The following is a 9,176-nucleotide window of genomic DNA, read 5'->3' on the forward strand; positions in this document are numbered from 1 at the left end:
ACAGAGATCCATTCCAACATGGCCAGTCGATGCCGCTCCTCCTCTCGCTCCTCCAGCCCTCGGCCCAGAGATTGGGGGCGGTGCTCCATCCCACATAGCAAGTTACTAGTGCTTCAGTCCAAGGGGCTTCTCCCCCCAGCATATATGGTCCCCGTTCAGGCCGGGATTGCTACCCATAGCGGCGGAGAGCAGGCGGAGGGCGTTCCCACTCTCAAGGAGAGCGGGTATGCCTAGTCCCTTATTTGATGAGAGGACTAGGATTTCCAATTCATCCGTTTCTCCGAGGGTAGCTAGAGTTCTATGGCCTCCAGCTACATAACCTCACGCCCGCCTCCATTCTGCACATTGCGGGCTTCGTGGCCCTCTGCGAGCTGTTCTTAGGTGTTGAGGCCCATTTCGCACTGTGGAAGAGGTTGTTTTGCCTTGTGCCCCATTCTCAGGAGGGGTCTATTTATCAGGTGGGCGGAGCCGAACTATGGCGCATCGCCGGGACCGGATACCTATCCGGCACCCCAAAGAGGGCGTCCGAAGACTGGCCCTCGGAGTGGTTTTATATAGATGACGTTCAGCTGCTGGACCCTGTACGGATCGGACTCCCCGAGTTCAATAATGCCCCGTTGAAGAAGCGACTGAGTTGGCGCCCACAGAACCCTCAGAGGGAAGCTGACAGGGACGTCCTGTACCTGATGAGCCGGATAAGGTTGTTGGCTCACTCCGGACTGACCATGATTAAGGTCATGGCCGTATGCATTATGCGAGGGGTGCAGCCGCTTCAATACAGAGGCCACCCCATGTGGGATTTCAACAGGGAGGATGACGCCACCCGGTGCGGTCACAAGGGGCCAGATTCGGCCGCCACTTTAACGTGAATCTTATCCGCTTTGTACAAGGGGGAAGAGGAAGAATTCCTCCGTGTCAACCCGGAAGGCGGATTCTCTATGTACAATCCTCCTAGTTGGGTGAGCGGACACTTTCACTTGCCTGTCCGTTTGTGAAATTCCCGTAGTTCAGTACTTAGACTTAGCAATGTTCAAACGCAGGAGCTGCGCCAGGCTGTGAAGGAAATAAACAGCCCTGCTCCACAACCCGAGGACCCGGGACGGCCCCTCGATCCGGACTCCCAAGAAGATCCGGACTTATGCGTGGAGTTGATTGATGGAGTATTTCATCAGTTGAGCAAGAATAACTCCTTAGTGGCCATCTGGCCGACTATCCCGGACTACTTCCAGTCTCCAAGGTAACTAAGACCGAAGTCCCAGTATTCTAATGCTTTATCTTGCATGCCGTGCACTAACAACTTTTCTCAGGGTAAATCCTTGAGGCAGAAGGCCGAGCCCGCGGTGGGCAGCCAACAAGGGCCGCTGAAGCCAAGCGGGACAAAAAGAAGTGCGGACCGGATCGAGATTCCGGCGCAACGGTATGGCGTGCAGATTTAATGCCTAGGGTTTACACCCTTGAGTCTTACTAATGCTCATGATTTTCTTAGGAAGAAGAGAGCCCGCCGGACTATGTCCACCGGCCAAGGTTCGAGGCCGGGTCCGGAAGCGGAGACGGACACGGAACGCGCCTCGGGCGCTCCTCCGACAGAGGGCGCCGACGGGCTATCTGCCACCAATTCAGAGGTGGAGAGTGCCCTGAACCACAGGCGTCGCCGGACTATTCTTCGTGACGCGTGTTTTCCCCCAGAGGCGTTGGACGCCTTTAATACAGGAGATGTGTATCTCCCTGCTGCTCAAAATGGTCTAGCCAGAGCCACGGAGCAGTATGTGAAAGACGTACATGTGAGTAAAATTGAAGGTTATATATGTCAGTAGCCCTCGATACTTGAAACAGTGAAGATAACTGTTTGAAGGATCATGTGCTATGAGTGTCTTACAAAGAAGAACACACAATTGTCCCAGGAGCTCGAAGAGTGCAAGGCTCAGCTCGAGGCCTCATTGACCACTTCAGAGAATGTCAAGGGGACGCCCGCAGGTAATATGTGCTTCGAAAGGTACCTCCGTTTTGAAATGCGGCAGGTGTGCAACCCTGACTATAATAATGCAGATGAGGCCGGAGTAAATCCGGACCAGCAACAACTCCTACGTCAACTAAAAGCTGGCGAGAACGTGCTGACGAGGGTGAGGCAAGAGAAGAACAAGCTTCAAGACGCCAATACCCAGCTAGGCGAGGAACTGAAAGATGTTCGTATTCAGCTGTCTTCTGCCATGAAGGAGAATCGGCGGCTTCGACGCGACATTTTTAGTAAGTGCTTGAATCTTCGAAAAAAGAATTCGGCGAGGAAGTCGATTGACAGAGCTATGTCTATAGGTCTGCTGACGGGTCGTCCGGCGGAGGAAATGCCCGGTTCATCGGGAGACCTTCTTCCCGAGCTGTTGCAACTACATGAGCGAGTTCGGCAGGCAATGCAAGGCGTCATCCAGGCTATGTGGCCATCCCTCTCTGTGCCCGAAGGCCTTGAGGAGCTTGCCAAGAAGCTGGAGGCAGTGCGGCAGCGCTTCCGGTTGTGGAAGATATCGGCTTGCCGTCAAGGTGCCAGGGAGGCCTGGGCCATGGTGAAGACTCGGTACACGAAGGCTGACCCAAACCACATGGCCGAGGTCGGCCCTATAGGTCCGGACGGAAAGGAGATCCCCGTAAGCTTGGCATATGGCCAGGTGGAGCTGGCTGCAAAGTATTCCCAACAGGACTGTAAATTAGACCGCCTGTTAGATGGCATTGAAGAAGAATATGCCGAGTCGGATTGACTCTGTAAAAATGACATAAAAAAGTCGTCTAGTCGGATTGTAGATTGTTGGTCATTGCAGACCTTTTCGCTTCGATCTCTGGACCCTATAGTCCGGAGTGTGTCCGAATACCCTCTTGGTTATGTAAGAACCGGGGCATGCATGGAGACAAGGCGTAGGGGTCATAAGTGCTTTAGCAGACAAGTGCCCAACTAGTTATGTTATATTACATGGTTAGTAAGAAACATCTTCCAGAGAGAATAGTTCCGTTAGGGGTTCCTTTCCCTGGGAGGCATGCCCTAAAGTGCATGTCCGAACTGCCGGAAAGAGCAGAAAAGCATCTGGGGGCAAATGAATAAATACGAAAGATCATCTTTTAGTTCACCGACCGAATATTCCCTTAAGAACGCTAGCTTTCGGCTTCACCCAGTCTGAGGTACACATCCGGCTGACCCGGCAGTAACAATCGCAGAGGTGCTCCCTTTACCACCTAGCCGAACGAATGGGTACGTAGGGGTAAGCACAGGAGCCAGGCAAACCAGCTTGGCCAAAACTTAAGTCATATCGATGCATATAATGGTGTATAAAAGGTTCATGCGGAACCATCACACATGTTTTGGGCATGAGGCCCGTTTTATATAAACTTCTTGGTAGAGAAGCCCCCAGGTATTGTGAGCGCAGGTAGCGCGTCGGGTGCGTGCGAATATTGCACATGCAAGCCCCTAAGGGCTTGTGAGAAAAAAAAGGGGAGGGAGAAGGAACAAAATCCCGGACTACGAAAAAAAACAAAGGGACGAGGGAAGGAGACGAACACGGAGTCCGGTGCTAGGCGTAGAAACTTCGTAGGCGTGCTGCATTCCATGGGTTCGGCTCGAGTCGGTTATCCGATGCGCCTCGCAGACGGTACGCTTCGCCGGTCAGTACTTGGTCGCTGATGAAGGGCCCCTCCCATTTGGGCTTTAATTTATCCTTTTTCTTGTCCGGCAGGCGTAGAACTAGTTCGCCAATGTTATATGTTTTGGCCCGTACTTCTCTGCTTTGGTATCTTCAAGCCTGCTATTGATAGAATGCGGAACGAGCCTTTGCCACGTCGCGCTCCTCTTCCAATGCGTCCAAGCTATCCTGCCGATCGAGCTCGGCTTCTCTTTCTTCGTACATGCGCACTCGAGGTGAGTCATGGATTATGTCGCATGGCAGTACTGCCTCTGCGCCGTATACCATAAAAAATGGTGTGAATCCGATAGTGCGATTCGGCGTGGTCCGAAGCCCCAGAGTACGGACTCAAGCTCCTCTACCCAGTGCGTGTCAGATTCCTCGAGGGATCGCACTAGTATGGGTTTGATGCCGCTCATAATGAGACCATTGGCCCGTTCGACTTAACCGTTAGTTTGAGGGTGATAGACTGAAGCATAGTCGAGCTTGATGCCCATGTTTTTGCACCAAAGTTTGACTTCATCGGCCGTGAAGTTTGTGCCGTTGTCGGTTATGATGCTGTGGGGGACGCCGTAACGGTGTACGACCCCGGATATGAAGTCTATCACTGGTCCGGATTCGGCCGTCTTTACAGGCTTGGCTTCTATCTATTTGGTGAATTTGTCCACCATGACCAGTAGGTATATTTGCTTGTGGGTTCCTCCTTTAAGGGGTCCGACCATGTCAAGCCCCCAGACCGCAAAAGGCCAGGTAATGGGTATAGTTTGTAGGGCGGTAGGCGGCATGTGGCTTTGGTTGGCGAATAACTGGCAACCAACACATCGTTGCACAAAGTCCTAAGCGTCTGCCCGGGCCGTTGGCCAATAAAATCCGGTACGAAAGGCCTTGCTTACAAGGGCCCGGGCTGCGGCGTGGTGCCCGCCGAGTCCGGCATGAATTTCAGCCAAAAGGTCTCGCCCTTCTTCTTAGGAGATACACCTTTGAAGGACTCCGGTTGTGCTTTTCTTGTAAAGCTCTCCCTCGTGGACTTTGTAGGCTTTAGATCGCCGCACTATGCAGCGGGCCTCGTTTTGGTCCTCGGGAAGTTCCTGCCTAGTTAGGTAGGCTAGGAATGGTTCTGTCCAAGGGGCAATGACTGCCATTATTTCGTGGGCTGACGGCGTTGTTTCGTTGGCGTAGCCCCCAATTGTGTCAGAATGTTCGGTGAGGGGCAGTGTAGTTGTGTCCGGGCTATTGTTTCCGGATTCTCCTTCCCATGATACAGATGGCTTGAACAACCTTTATAGGAAGATGTTGGGAGGGACGGCCTCGCGCTTGGCGCTGATGCGTGCCAGCACGTCTGCTGCTTGGTTATTTTCCCGGGCTATGTGATGAAATTCGAGCCCCTCAAACCGAGCTGACATCTTTAAGATGGCGTTGCGGTAAGCTGCCATTTTCGGGTCCTTGGCGTCAAAGTCTCCATTTATTTGGGATATTGCGAGATTTGAATCCCCGCGGACCTCTAGGCACTGAATGCCCATGGAGACTGCCATTCGGAGGCCATGTAAAAGGGCCTCGTATTCGGCTGTGTTGTTCGAATCTGTGTACATTATCTGAAGTACATATTGGACTGTGTCCCCGGTTGGGGACGTTAGAACGACGCCAGCCCCCAGTCCAGCCAACATTTTGGAGCCATCGAAGTGCATGATCCAGTTGGAGTATGCGTCGTATTCTTTAGGGAGTTCGGCTTCAGTCCGTTCGGTGATGAAGTCGGCCAAAACCTGCGACTTAATAGCTCCCCTTGGCTTGTAGGTTATGTCGAACGGGAGGAGCTCGATGGCCTATTTGGCAATCCGGCCCGTTGCGCCGCGGTTGTTTATAATGTCATTAAGGGGTACTTCGGATGCCACTGTTATGGAGCACTCTTGAAAGTAGTGTCGCAGCTTCCGGGATGCCATGAACACCGCGTATGCTATCTTTTGATAATGCGGGTACCGTGACTTGCATGGAGTTAGCACAGTGGACACGTAGTACACTGGTTTTTGGAGGGGGAACTTGTGTCCGTCCGCTTCTCGTTCGACGACGAGCACCGCGCTTACAACTTGATGGGTTGCCGCGATGTATAATAGCATTGGTTCGCCCGTGTTGGGCGCGGCCAGGACCGGATTTGTTGCCAATATGGCTTTTATTTCTTCGAGTCCGGCCGTGGCGGCCTCCATCCACTCGAAGTGGTCGGTGCGCCACAGGAGGCGATATAGGGGTAATGCCTTCTCTCCTAAGCGGGAGATAAAGCGGCTTAGAGCTGCCACGCATCCTGTCAGTTTTTGTATTTGTTTGAGGTCCTTTGAGGTATCTAATTGTGACAAAGCTCGGATGTTGGCTGGGTTTGCTTCAATTCCTCTATCGGATACAATGAAGCCCAGGAGCTTTCCGGCTGGTATGCCGAAAACACATTTTTCTGGGTTGAGCTTAATGTCATATGTTCGGAGATTGTCGAACGTGAGCCTCAAGTCGTCTACTAGAGTATCGACGTGTTTTGTTTTGATGACCATGTCATCTACGTATGCTTCGACTGTTTTGCCGATCTGGTTGGCTAGACATGTCTGAATCATGCGCTGATATGTTATGCCGGTGTTTTTGAGCCCGAAGGGCATCGTGTTGAAGCAGAATGGGCCGTATGGGGTGATGAATGCCGTTACGGCCTGGTATGACTCTGCCATCTTGATTTGATGGTAGCCAGAGTATGCATCGAGGAAACACAATGAGTCGTGTCCTGCGGTGGCGTCGATGATTTGATCAATTCGGGGGAGTGGGAAAGGGTCCTTTGGACATGCCTTGTTTAGGTCTTTGAAATCGACACATAGGCGCCAAGATTTGTCCTTCTTTGGTACCATCACCAGGTTTGCTAGCCAGTCCGGATGTTTTATGTCTCTGATGAATCCGGCTTCCAGCAGTTTTGCTAGCTCCTCTCCCATGGCTTGTCTCTTAGGTTCAGAAAAGCGCCGTAGGGTCTGCTTGACGGGTTTAAACCCTTTTATGATGTTCAGGCTGTGCTCGGCCAGCCTGCGTGGGATTCCTGGCATATCCGAGGGGTGCCAGGCAAAAATGTCCCAATTTTCTCCCAGAAAGTCTCTGAGTGCGGCGTCTACATCGGGTTTTAATTGTACCCCGATGAAGGCCGTTTTTGTAGGGTCCGTTGGATGGATTTGGAATTTGACTATTTCATCCGCTGGTTTAAAAGAGGTGGACTTGGATCTCTTGTCTAGTATCACATCGTCCCTGTCCACCGTAGAGCGCAACACCGTTAATTCCTCGGCCGCTAGGGCCTTAGATAATGCCTCCAGGGCCAGTGCGGCTGTCTTGTTTTCAGCGTGGAGCGCTATGTCCGGATCACTTGCGAGAGTGATGATTCCGTTGGGCCGGGCATTTTGAGCTTCATGTACCCGTAATGGGGATGGCTTGGAAAATTGTAAATGCTTCTCGCCCTAGCAGAGCGTGGTAGCCGCTGCTGAACGGGGCCACTTGAAATGTGACCTCCTCGGATCTGTAATTGTCCGGCGTGCCGAACACCACATCCAGTGTGATTTTTCTTGAACAGCGCGCTTCCTGGCTTGGGATTATTCCCCTAAAAGTTGTGTTGCTTCGCTCAATGCGGCGCCAGTCGATTTCCATTTTTCGCAGGGTTTACTCGTAGACGAGGTTGAGTCCGCTGCCGCCATCCATGAGTACCTTTGTAAGTTGGAAGCCGTCCACTATCGGACTGAGGACCAATGCGGCTGGTGCTCGGGCTGTCCGGAATTTAGGTTCGTCACTGGCATTAAAGGTGATAGCCGTGTCACTCCATGGGTTTATTGTTTCTACTTGGTAGATTTCGGCGAGGTTGCGGAGCGTTCGTTTCCTTGCATTGTTTGATGTGAAGGTCTCAAAGACTGTCGACACCGTACTGGGGAGGTATTCTTCGGGTGCTGGAGTTAAAAGCTCCTCGCCACTTTTGGCTACCTGTCGTAGTATCCAACATGCTCTGAGGCTATGCGTTGGTGTGGCTTTCCCTGAATTATGAATTTTACAGGGTCCATTGAGCCATCCTTCCAATACGGTCCCGTACCCTGTAGAGGGTTTTTGTTTTTTGATGTTTGGCTCAGATGCCTGTTGATAATGCGCCCTTTTGTTTCGGACACGTGTTATATTCACGGCCGGATTGTCCCAGAATTTATCTTCGGTTTTCTGAACGCTTTCAGTCGCACAGTACTTTCGTACTATGGATGTCAAGTCGGCGAATCGTGTAATTTCGCGGCGACTTATGGCGTTGAGGATTCCGATGTCCGTGCAGTTGTTAAAGAAGAGTGAAATTGCTTCTTTCTCACGGCAGTCCTTTATCCTGTTCATAACCAGGAGGAATCTGGCCCAGTAGTGGTGTACTGTTTCTCCGGACTCTTGCCGTATTAGGGATAAATCCCGTATAGTTGGGTGGGCGGGTGGAAATAAATTCGGAACCCTGCCCGATGTAAGATTCAGGGGCCGAGCGGTTTCCGAATTCGGAAGCTTGCTTTCTCGGATATTATTCAATGAATCGGGCCTGCTGCCTGACTTTAGGTTCAGGGTTCGGGCGACATCCTCCCCTCTGTGGGTATCCGGCTTGGAGGGATCGGGAATCCGGACGCATCTGGTCCTTAGGGCGAGCGAAGACTCGCCGCATTGTTCTTCCACCACTTCGACGTGGTGGGTAATCTGGGGAGAGTCAATCTCTCTCTGATCAGGTTTAATCCCAATCTGGTCGTAATCAGTAGCGACTCCCAGGGCCGCGATGCGATCCAAGAGTTCGTTCAGTGAGAAGAGGTCCATCGGATCTAACTGCTCGGCAAGCTCCGAGCTGATGTGAAGATTGCTTTTGATGGCCCGAGAGGTCATCGTTGGCGCGGCGGCCGGACTGGCGGTCATCAAAAACCTGCCTAGCCGGAGAGTTTAGCCGACAGCCAAAGCTCCTTTAGCAACGACGCCGTCTTCAAAGACGGGATGCGGCATCCTTCCTGATGGTGACGACACAGCGGAACTCTCAATGAAAGCACCAATGTCGGTGTCAAAACCGGCGGATCTCGGGTAGGGGGTCCCGAACTGTGCGTCTAGGCGGATGGTAACAGGAGACAAGGGACACGATGTTTTTACCCAGGTTCGGGCCCTCTCGATGGAGGTAAAACCCTACTCCTGCTTGATTAGTATTGATGATATGGGTAGTACAAGAGTAGATCTACCACGAGACCGGAGTGGCTAAACCTAGAATCTAGCCTATGGTATGATTGTTGTTCGTCCTACGGACTAAAACTCTCCGGTTTATATAGACACCGGAGAGGGCTAGGGTTACACAGAGTCGGTTACAATGGGAGGAGATCTTCATATCGTATCGCCAAGCTTGCCTTCCACGCCAAGGAAAGTCCCATCCGAACACGGGACGGACTCTTCAATCTTGTATCTTCATAGTCCAGGAGTCCGGCCAAAGGTCTTAGTCCGGCCATCCGGACACCCCCTAATCCAGGACTCCCT

Source organism: Triticum aestivum, chromosome 5B (genome assembly GCF_018294505.1).
Source record: "Triticum aestivum cultivar Chinese Spring chromosome 5B, IWGSC CS RefSeq v2.1, whole genome shotgun sequence".
NCBI lineage: Eukaryota > Viridiplantae > Streptophyta > Magnoliopsida > Poales > Poaceae > Triticum > Triticum aestivum.